This window comes from Salvia miltiorrhiza, chromosome 6 (assembly GCF_028751815.1).
Source record: "Salvia miltiorrhiza cultivar Shanhuang (shh) chromosome 6, IMPLAD_Smil_shh, whole genome shotgun sequence".
In the NCBI taxonomy this organism is placed as follows: domain Eukaryota; kingdom Viridiplantae; phylum Streptophyta; class Magnoliopsida; order Lamiales; family Lamiaceae; genus Salvia; species Salvia miltiorrhiza.
The window spans coordinates 36889027-36897883 of NC_080392.1; positions in this window are offsets into that span (position 1 = coordinate 36889027).

Below are 8857 nucleotides of genomic sequence, written 5' to 3' on the forward strand. Positions count from 1 at the left end.
TATTCGCCACCGCGATCAGACCGCAATGACTTGATAGATTTACCCGATCTCTTCTCCACTTCCGCCTTGAATTCTTTGAATTTCTCAAAGCATTCAGACTTGCGTTGAAGTAGGTAAATATACCCATATCTTGAGTAATCGTCAATGAAAGTGACGAAATACTCATACCCTCCACGAGCTTTTGTGGACATCGGTCCACACAAGTCAGAGTGAATCAATTCTAACATATGCGAGGCCCTATTCCCCTTTGCCTTAAAAGGCCTTGCCGTCATATTTCCTTCTATACCGGATTCGCAGGTTATAAATGGAACAACTTGAAAGTCTTTCAAGATTCCATTTGATACGAGCCTTTGGATCCTATTTAGATTGATGTGGCATAACCTTAGGTGCCATGCATGTGTATATTGTTCATGAGAAAAGTATTTCCTTTTATTTGGATTCGGACAGATTTGTAATGTAGATGCAACATGGACAGAGTTATTAATTGGACATGTAATAGTATAGAGAGAGTTGTTCAAAATTTCGGAGCAAATAGTCATGTTATTTTTCATGATAGAGACACCTCTATCAAAAGTAACAGAATATCCATCCAAAAACAATTTTGAAACATAAATTATGTTCCACCGAAATTCCGGCACATATAAAATTTCTCTCAAAACTAAAATGTCATCACCAAAACATAAAGATAAATCTCCAATAGCAACAGCTGCGACCTTCGACGCATTGCCCATGGAGATGGTGATCTCATCACTTTCCAGATTCCTTGTCGGCTTGAAGCCCTGTAAGGTGTAACAAACATGGTCAGTGGCCCCCGTATCCACTACCCAAGAATGAGTAGAAAACGAAGCTAAACATGTCTCAATTACTAGAACTTGTGACGTACCTTGTCCATTTTCCTTGAGCACCAGACAATCTTTCTTCCAGTGCCCAGTCTTGCCGCACTTGAAGCACTTTTCCTTTCCAGTTGGCTTCTTCACGCTGCCGGTAGGGCCGCCCGCTTTGCCACTCCTACTAGCTTCCTTGCCACCTTTGCCCTTCGGACCTTTACGCTTCTTTTTCCCGTCTTTCGATGTAGAAGCAGATCCCTTGGCAGTGACAAATACTTCTTTCCTATTACCCAAGACTCCCTTTGACGTAACTAGAGCATTCAACAACTCATTAAGAGTATAGTTGACTTTGCTCATAACGGCATTGAGACGGAAGTTCTCAAAAGACTTGGGAAGAGTGTTCAGGATGATATCGACTTTGGCTTTGCCTTCGATACCTCCTCCGAGCAACTCGAGCCTGTCAAAAAAATTTATCATGTGCATGACATGCTCGTGTACAGAACTGCCCTTGCTCATCTTACATGCTAAGATTTCTCTCATTATGTTAAAGCGAGCAGATCTCTCGGACTCCCCATAAACCTCAGAGAGGTTCAACATGATGTCAGCCGCGTCATTCATGACCTGATGTTGGAGTTGCAAAGTTTGTGACATAGTCATCATAATATAGCACTTGGCCATATTATTTGACTTGTGCCACCTTCTATGCGCCTCACATTCCGCATCAGTTGACTCATCAGTAAGGGCCGCGGGACGTGGAGTAGTAAGCACAAAATTGTGCTCCTCAGCGTCAAGAATGTACATAATATGGCGTTTCCATTCAGTATAGTTTGGACCGGTGAGAGGATGGTTTGCAAGAATAGAGATGATTGGAGACATAGACATATCTGAATGTAAACAAAATAAACATGTAAGAACATGAAGCACATAATTCGTAACAATAATATTGTAACCTTTTGATAAAACAATATTAATGAAACCTCCAACAGCCCAAAGAATCCCATATGTAAGCCACGCTGTGTGGACGTTTACACATGAACTTCTCAACCAGACTATTTACCTAGTCTTTTAATTTCCATCCATGTCAACTTAACCTTTTGACAAAGGAAATTAATAGTTGGAACTTAACTAGACCATATCATAATCAAGAAGGGACTCCTCGGGGAGTTGTACATTGTACTTGATATGATATCTAAGCAATGATCACAATTTAACCTTGATAATTAAATTCTCGAAATTGACATACTCACTCGGACCATGCCGCTTTCAATTTAATTTTCTTGGTTATCTTATTTAATTCTATTCTCCAAAGTACTTGTGAAAATTATACAAGTAAGCCACACTGTGTGGACGTTTACTGCATAACTCCCACTACTTTAATGGATTTAAATATTTTTAATAGAAACCTCATCTGACAAACTTATGAAAAACAAATATGAAGTAAGCCACGCTGTGTGGACGTTTACTCAAATTTGCCAATCACTTTGTCTAGAGGCCGCATGTGGAGGTCTAAAATAATTTTTAAGTGCTTAAAAGTTATTAAAACTGCTTAGTCTTTTTCTTTCAAAAGGTTTGATCATGCTCAAAACACATAATCCTAAACATGCTCTTCTAGAACGCAACACGTAAAACATGCTCGCAGAATTCTAAAACATGCTTAAGAAAACGATAAACCTAGCATGCTTGTCAAAGCGCAGTTAATAAACACATATTAACAAGCAAAGACAAATAAAGCAGGTAAAGAGCATAAAGGATTAACACCACGACATGCAAAGAATAGAATAAAAGAAAAAGTTCTTCGTGACCTATTCGTGGAATCCCAATACTAATCTATTACATTTTAATAACAAAAGTAAAACTTGGCCCGAACAGCTCCATCAGGCCCGTATAGGGAATTAGGGTTTGGGCCCCCTAGGGTTTGGGAAAAATGCGCCACCTAGGGTTTGGGACCCCTAGGCGCCGCCGCCACCTTGCCTCGACAGCAGCCAGGTCAGCGCGGCAGCATCAGCCCCAGCGCGGTAGCAGCGACCTCGGCTCGGCAGTAGCAGTCTCGGCACGACAGTAGCACGTCGGCAGCGGGCAGACGGCCGTGCAGTGCAGCGCCGGGCGCGCAGCACACAGCGCGCAGGCACGCGCACGCGCGCCGCCCCAGCACGCACAACCCTCGCCCCAGCCTGACTCCAGCAGCCACGCCTCCTCGGCAGTACACAGCACCGAGAGCAGCAGCAGCCGCACGGCACCGGACCGCACGCGCAGCGCACGGTGTGCAAGCGCACACGCACGCGCAACCCTCATCGGCGCACGCAGCAGCGGCCTCGTCTACCCCCGATCCGCCAGCAGCCATCCAGCCCGGGAGTTTGTGCGCGCGCCATGGCGCACGGAGCTCGCGCAGTGCGCAGCCCTTCGTGCCCTCGGCGGTCGCCGCCTCCCGGCTCTCCAACCACCGTTCATTCGATGTTGATTCGTCGTCGTCTTCGTCTCGATTTTCAACAATTACAGATTACAACGGAAAAACAAAATACAATTTGAAATCCTAATCTAACCACAGTTTTTCTCATGGTGAAAAATAATTACAACGTCAAAATGACGTAACCCACGAATCAACAGACAACGAAGAACAGCAGCAGTAAAAACAACGCACATTATTAATCGTACGTAAATTAACTGACAAAGCCAAGAAAAGCAATCCAGGCTCTGATACCAATTGAAGGATTTTTAGCCCCAACAGGATCGTTTCTTGGATATCTTAATTTACCATACAACGATTAATCCTAACATGCTCCTATGAATTTAAGTGCTGCACGTTGGAGTTAGGATTACTTACTTGTAAACTGTACGCAGAGGTTGTCAATGATCATGTTGAACGACTCCAGCTCTGACCTTCTGAATTGTATCCCGCTCAACTTTCACCGTTGGATGGACAACGAACTATGAAAGTCCCAAGAGAGAAGAATTGCTCCACACGTTTGGCGCCTATTGCTCTGCTCTCAAAAACCTAATTTTTATTTTTGTTTTTTCTTGAGAGCAGACAGCTGTATTTAAATAGATTAAATAAGCTATGGGGCCCCTACTTCTCTGTGCTGGGCGATTTCTGCCTCTTCTAGGGCTAGGAGACTTTGGGCCAGTCCAGGGACCAGATACAAGGAATAAAGATGGGCCTCAAATAAATTAGTTATCCATGGTCAGCCCAGACCATAATTAATTTATAAATATTAGTTCATTCCATTAGAGAACCAATATTGACTTACCCCTTTATTACCGGTGATGAGTTGGGGCTTGTATTTAGACTTATTAAATCTTCGTATTTAAAATATCCGACACCCATTAATTAATTAGAGCTCTGACAGCTTAAATTAATTAATCTCTTGATAATCCTTAAGCAGTACCACTCAAACCTTATTATTGCGTCTGAACTTAATCAACCTGCAGGGTTTAACGTAATAAACCTTATTGAGTTCCTTAAGGGGATGTCATTATCCTATACCGGATACGGGTATGACGCACACCCGTCGTGCGGTGTGGACAAAATACCTGTGTAAGCCCAGTACGGACAATACACGCTCCTACTTCTCACGATAAGAACTTAGTCTTAGCGGTAAGCGCAGGGTCGAATCCCACAGGGAGTGAGGAACCACTTTGTTCTCCTACGACAAACTGAGGTGTCACAATTCTCAATTCGTATACTCTGCACAATAAATAAACAAGATCAATAATAACAAGGGGGTGAGGTTATTCGGTTAGGTTATAACTGTTGTTAACATTCGTTTCGGTCATAGGCACACTGATGATCCGTCTATGATCCATGCAAACCCAAGGCGTGGCCCAAAGACATTGGGGCGTTTCACGGGGTTACACTTCACATATAGGATGGTTGATCTCATTGTGGTCACTTGGTCCGAAGGTCACACAATCCCCGGTCACAAGGCAATGCTTCACTTCTCCTTAGATGGTAGTCACACCCGTTACTCACCAAGTATGACCCTCACCAACCTTCTCTCCCGAGGTCCCCAACTCCGCACTAGAGTGACACATGCCTCCTGGACTCAACTATTTCCGGCCTTGTCGACCGACCAGTCATAGACATGCTACGGCGCCGAGATTGCTTTCCTCGTTTGATAACCATGGCTTTATGCCTCGTCACAGTTGATGGATATTCTCTAGAGAAGCCCAAGACTGAGGAAGGACAGTGTATCCCATCAATCCTTTCCTCACCTTCCGGATCTACAACGCCTTTTGTTGACGCTGCTCAGCTACTCGGTCTTGGGCATACCGAATGTTGTACCCTGGTACACCCTGGCCTTTGCTTGACACGGACAGCGTTTTACCGAATGAGGGTCTCCCGTTAGGCCCCTACTGTCCATGGTTTGGCACAGAACCGTCTGGAACCACGAGATTCAACCGAAAGAACAAGTGCCTCACGAATGTTTACATGTTAACAACAATCACTTCCACCCCTAAACCTCACCTAAAGGATTACTCACACATAACAGAATTCATGATTGTAAAATAGATTTGAACACATGATTAAACAAAAGAAGTACTGAAATAGATAAAATAATACCTAGGCTTCGAGCCTTTGATATTGTTCAAAAGTAGGAACACAACAGAATAGAGAAAATACGGAAATGTAGAATTGTTTTGGATGCCACACTCGGCGAATTAAAGTAATAGCTAAAGAGTAAAAGCAATAGTTTCAGGGGTGCCAAGAGCTTGTGCACGCTGCACATCATTGATCTTTTATACTGCCGGATGGTAGAGGCCTAACCCTAGCTGCGCCGGTTCCAAATCTTCGCCGGGATCTTCTTTCCTTAATTAGCTCGATCCTTGATTGATCCGATTGAAGATGGCGTCCAGCTGCAAGCTTAGTCAACCTTTCCCATTCTTTCGATCCTTCCAGCCTCTTCTTCCATCTTCCACTCGTTTCCTTGAAATCTCCGCGATTTACCTTCCTTTTATGGCTCTGGCTGTCTGCTTCTTCTGGTAACGATCAGACTGACTGCTCTTATCGGTGTGGCTCATACCAGGTTGCTCCAGGTTCCCATGCCCCAAGTTGAATTGGAGAGGTACTTGTTGGCCGAAGCTCCATGCTGGTAATCATGACTTTAGCAATCTGGGCTCGGTAATGCCCATTCTGATCGTATTTCCTTCGTTTCCGCTCTACCGATCTTCCTTCCTCCACAACTTTGTTTTCCCCCTGGACAGACCTGAACTGACACAAATTAAGAGAAAAAGAGGGCCAAATGGCCCAAAAGTCGAAGACGCATCACACCTACACACTTAAAGCATACTTGCCCTCAAGTATGTAGGTGGATTCACAGAAGACACGGACGAAAAGGGTGACAGAAAAGGAATAAAACTAAGAGACACGAAACTTGCATAAATTTCAGGATCAGATCATACCAACATGCATCATTCAGTTCAGTCAAACCACAAACCAGAGTAATGATCATGCATAAAGTGTGATGGTAGTCTCTCTTCTCGCTCAAGCACCGTGCTTTGTGTTTGCACTCATAATTTGCTGTGCTAGTTCCTCTAAGAATTTGATTAAAGACTACAAGTTAAGCACACTAGTATGACTCATCAAAGGGTCTTTATTGGGTTGTAATGGGGTATACGGAGCTAAGGTGAGGCAAATATGGTCCAGTGGCTAGTATCACCCTTACTCAATATACTCATTCAACACAGCTACAACCAACCCTCTATCCCCCCGTTGTCAATGGGGTTCATCTTTTCTTTGATTCTTTTGTGGGCAAACATTTTCATTCATCAAATATATTTCTTTTGTGCCCAGAATTTCCTCTTTTTCTATAATTCCCTGTCCACCATTTCATATACTTCATAAATTCTTTCTCCTAGATATAGCAATAACAAGGCTCAAGAAAGAATGAATTCGGCTCAAATTGGCATACAAGGGATTCTTTTCACATTAAACACAAAGAAGAATCTGGGGCCCTAATCAAAGAATCGTGCCCAAATCACACAAGTCATGTACTAGCAAAATAAGTCCTCAAACAAAGTCTAGATTTCCTAGTCACAGCAAATTCTCACCAGAAACATGCATTTTTCACTTTTGGCCCTGATCTCACCGGTGGGGTACTCTCAGTAACCTCACAACTACCATCATGCATTTCATACTCAATCCACCAATCATACCAAGACAGAAATCAGCATGCACAATCTTTCACCATCAACCAATGCAAGTGGACTCGACTCAAACACAGATTTAAAGACACTAAAACAGGAAAAGCAAAAGATAAAATAAAACCTAATCTACAAGTTCAGGGGAAAAGACTTAGTCATTTTGGTCGGAGGATCTCGCCTCCGCAGCCATCATCTCTTTGATTTCTTTAAAACAAGCTTCCACCGCTTTGAATCCTTCCTCCACAGTATCCCTCAGCGTAGCCACTTCTCCTCCCAGCATCACCAGCTCATCTTTGATCTCTTTCAGTTCGATCGTCAACTTGATAATCTCGCCACTGATTGGGCGAGAAGTTCCCTGTTCCTGTGCAATCTTTGGTTCAGGTCAAACTGAGCTGCCTTCTGGTTGGATCAAACGGTAGTCACCACCTTCATCCATCTCAACAATCCGCCAACGCACCAGCCGCCCGATATCAAAGAGTCGGGTTTCTGCCACAGCCGCCTCATCCGGGGTTTTCTCGTTGAATCCAGCAAGCTTCTTTGCCAAGAGGGTCACCAGTGGGCATAGGGAGAGATACTTGTTGGTATGGGTTACCCCATACTGAAATTGCAGTGCAGCGGTGAACCCAAAGTTCACCCTCTTTCTCTCCACCATGCACCAGAGCACAAAGAGCTCCTGCTGCGTGACGACGTTGGATCCCTCGATCCGGCCATAGATGTTATAGGCCAACCATCGATGGCAAATCTGCAGGGCTGGGTCGCGGAGTTCATTGGATTTGCTGATATTCTTCACATATTTGGCCCCCGTTGAGAGTTGGGACCAGTACTGGTCAATCTGAATGCGCCACTCCGGTGGGGCCATGGTTTCGGCTTGCTTGTACTCATCATCGTACACCTCCTTGTCCTCGATTACTCCCAGGTGGATGTTCAAATCGTTGATGGACAGCGGGAACATCCTCCCCCGCAATTGGAAGCGAAAGGTACCTGGTGTTTCGATCAAGTAATTTCCCTTTGGCTTGAACTCCACCGTGCTCATAAACTCTTCCGACAAATTTCTGAATGCCAACACATTCCACTTCAGAATCTTCCCCCAGCCAATGCTCTTGAAATATCCTTCCACACGTTCTCTTATCCCGAAATCCTCCAACACTTCAGTCACCAGAAAGTACCAAGGGGTTATCTCCCGATTTTTCAGGACGGCATACCTCTCACTGTCTCTTGGTATGACCGTTTCCGTAGTGCTGGGTCGCACCACTCCCTTGCGCTTGATGCCCTTGGGTTTTGAGGTGAGTGTGCTCGTCACCGGCTTAGCAGGGGCGATCACATCCTCTGAGTTGGAGCTTTCAACCGTCTCGGTTATCTCTGGATCTACCTCCATTGGCTCCTCCATCTCCTTGGCCTTCCCTTTTTCGACTGCAGTGGGTTTCCGTGGCTTCTTGCTCTGTGCAGTTCTGGTTCGGGTCTTACTGCCTGCCTGCGTTGGTTTGGCCTTAGCTGGTAATGGGGGTTTTGCAACATCCAGTTTTCTTTTCACTCCGGGTCTCTTGCTCTGGGGTGTTGGGATTTCCACTTCCTTCTCCTGAACGACCTCAATTCCCTCTGCTTCATCAGCCTCCTCCTCCGCTTTCTCTTGTTCTTCTTCTTCCGTATCCTCAGAGGCTGTTCTTCCTTCCTGAATGGAGGTTTCTGGAATTTGTGGTTGCGGTTGGGCTTGAACAAGTGGTGGTGCGACAGTGGTTCGCGCCGGAGTTGCTTTGCTCGCCTGAGCCTTCTTTGGCTTCTTCACAGGAGGGGTGAGCTCGGGCTCCCCTTCTTCCGGTTGGGTTGACTCGGCGGCTGTTTTTGCTACTTCTTGCTCCTCTTGTTGGAGAACTTCGGCACGCCCTCTGTCTTCG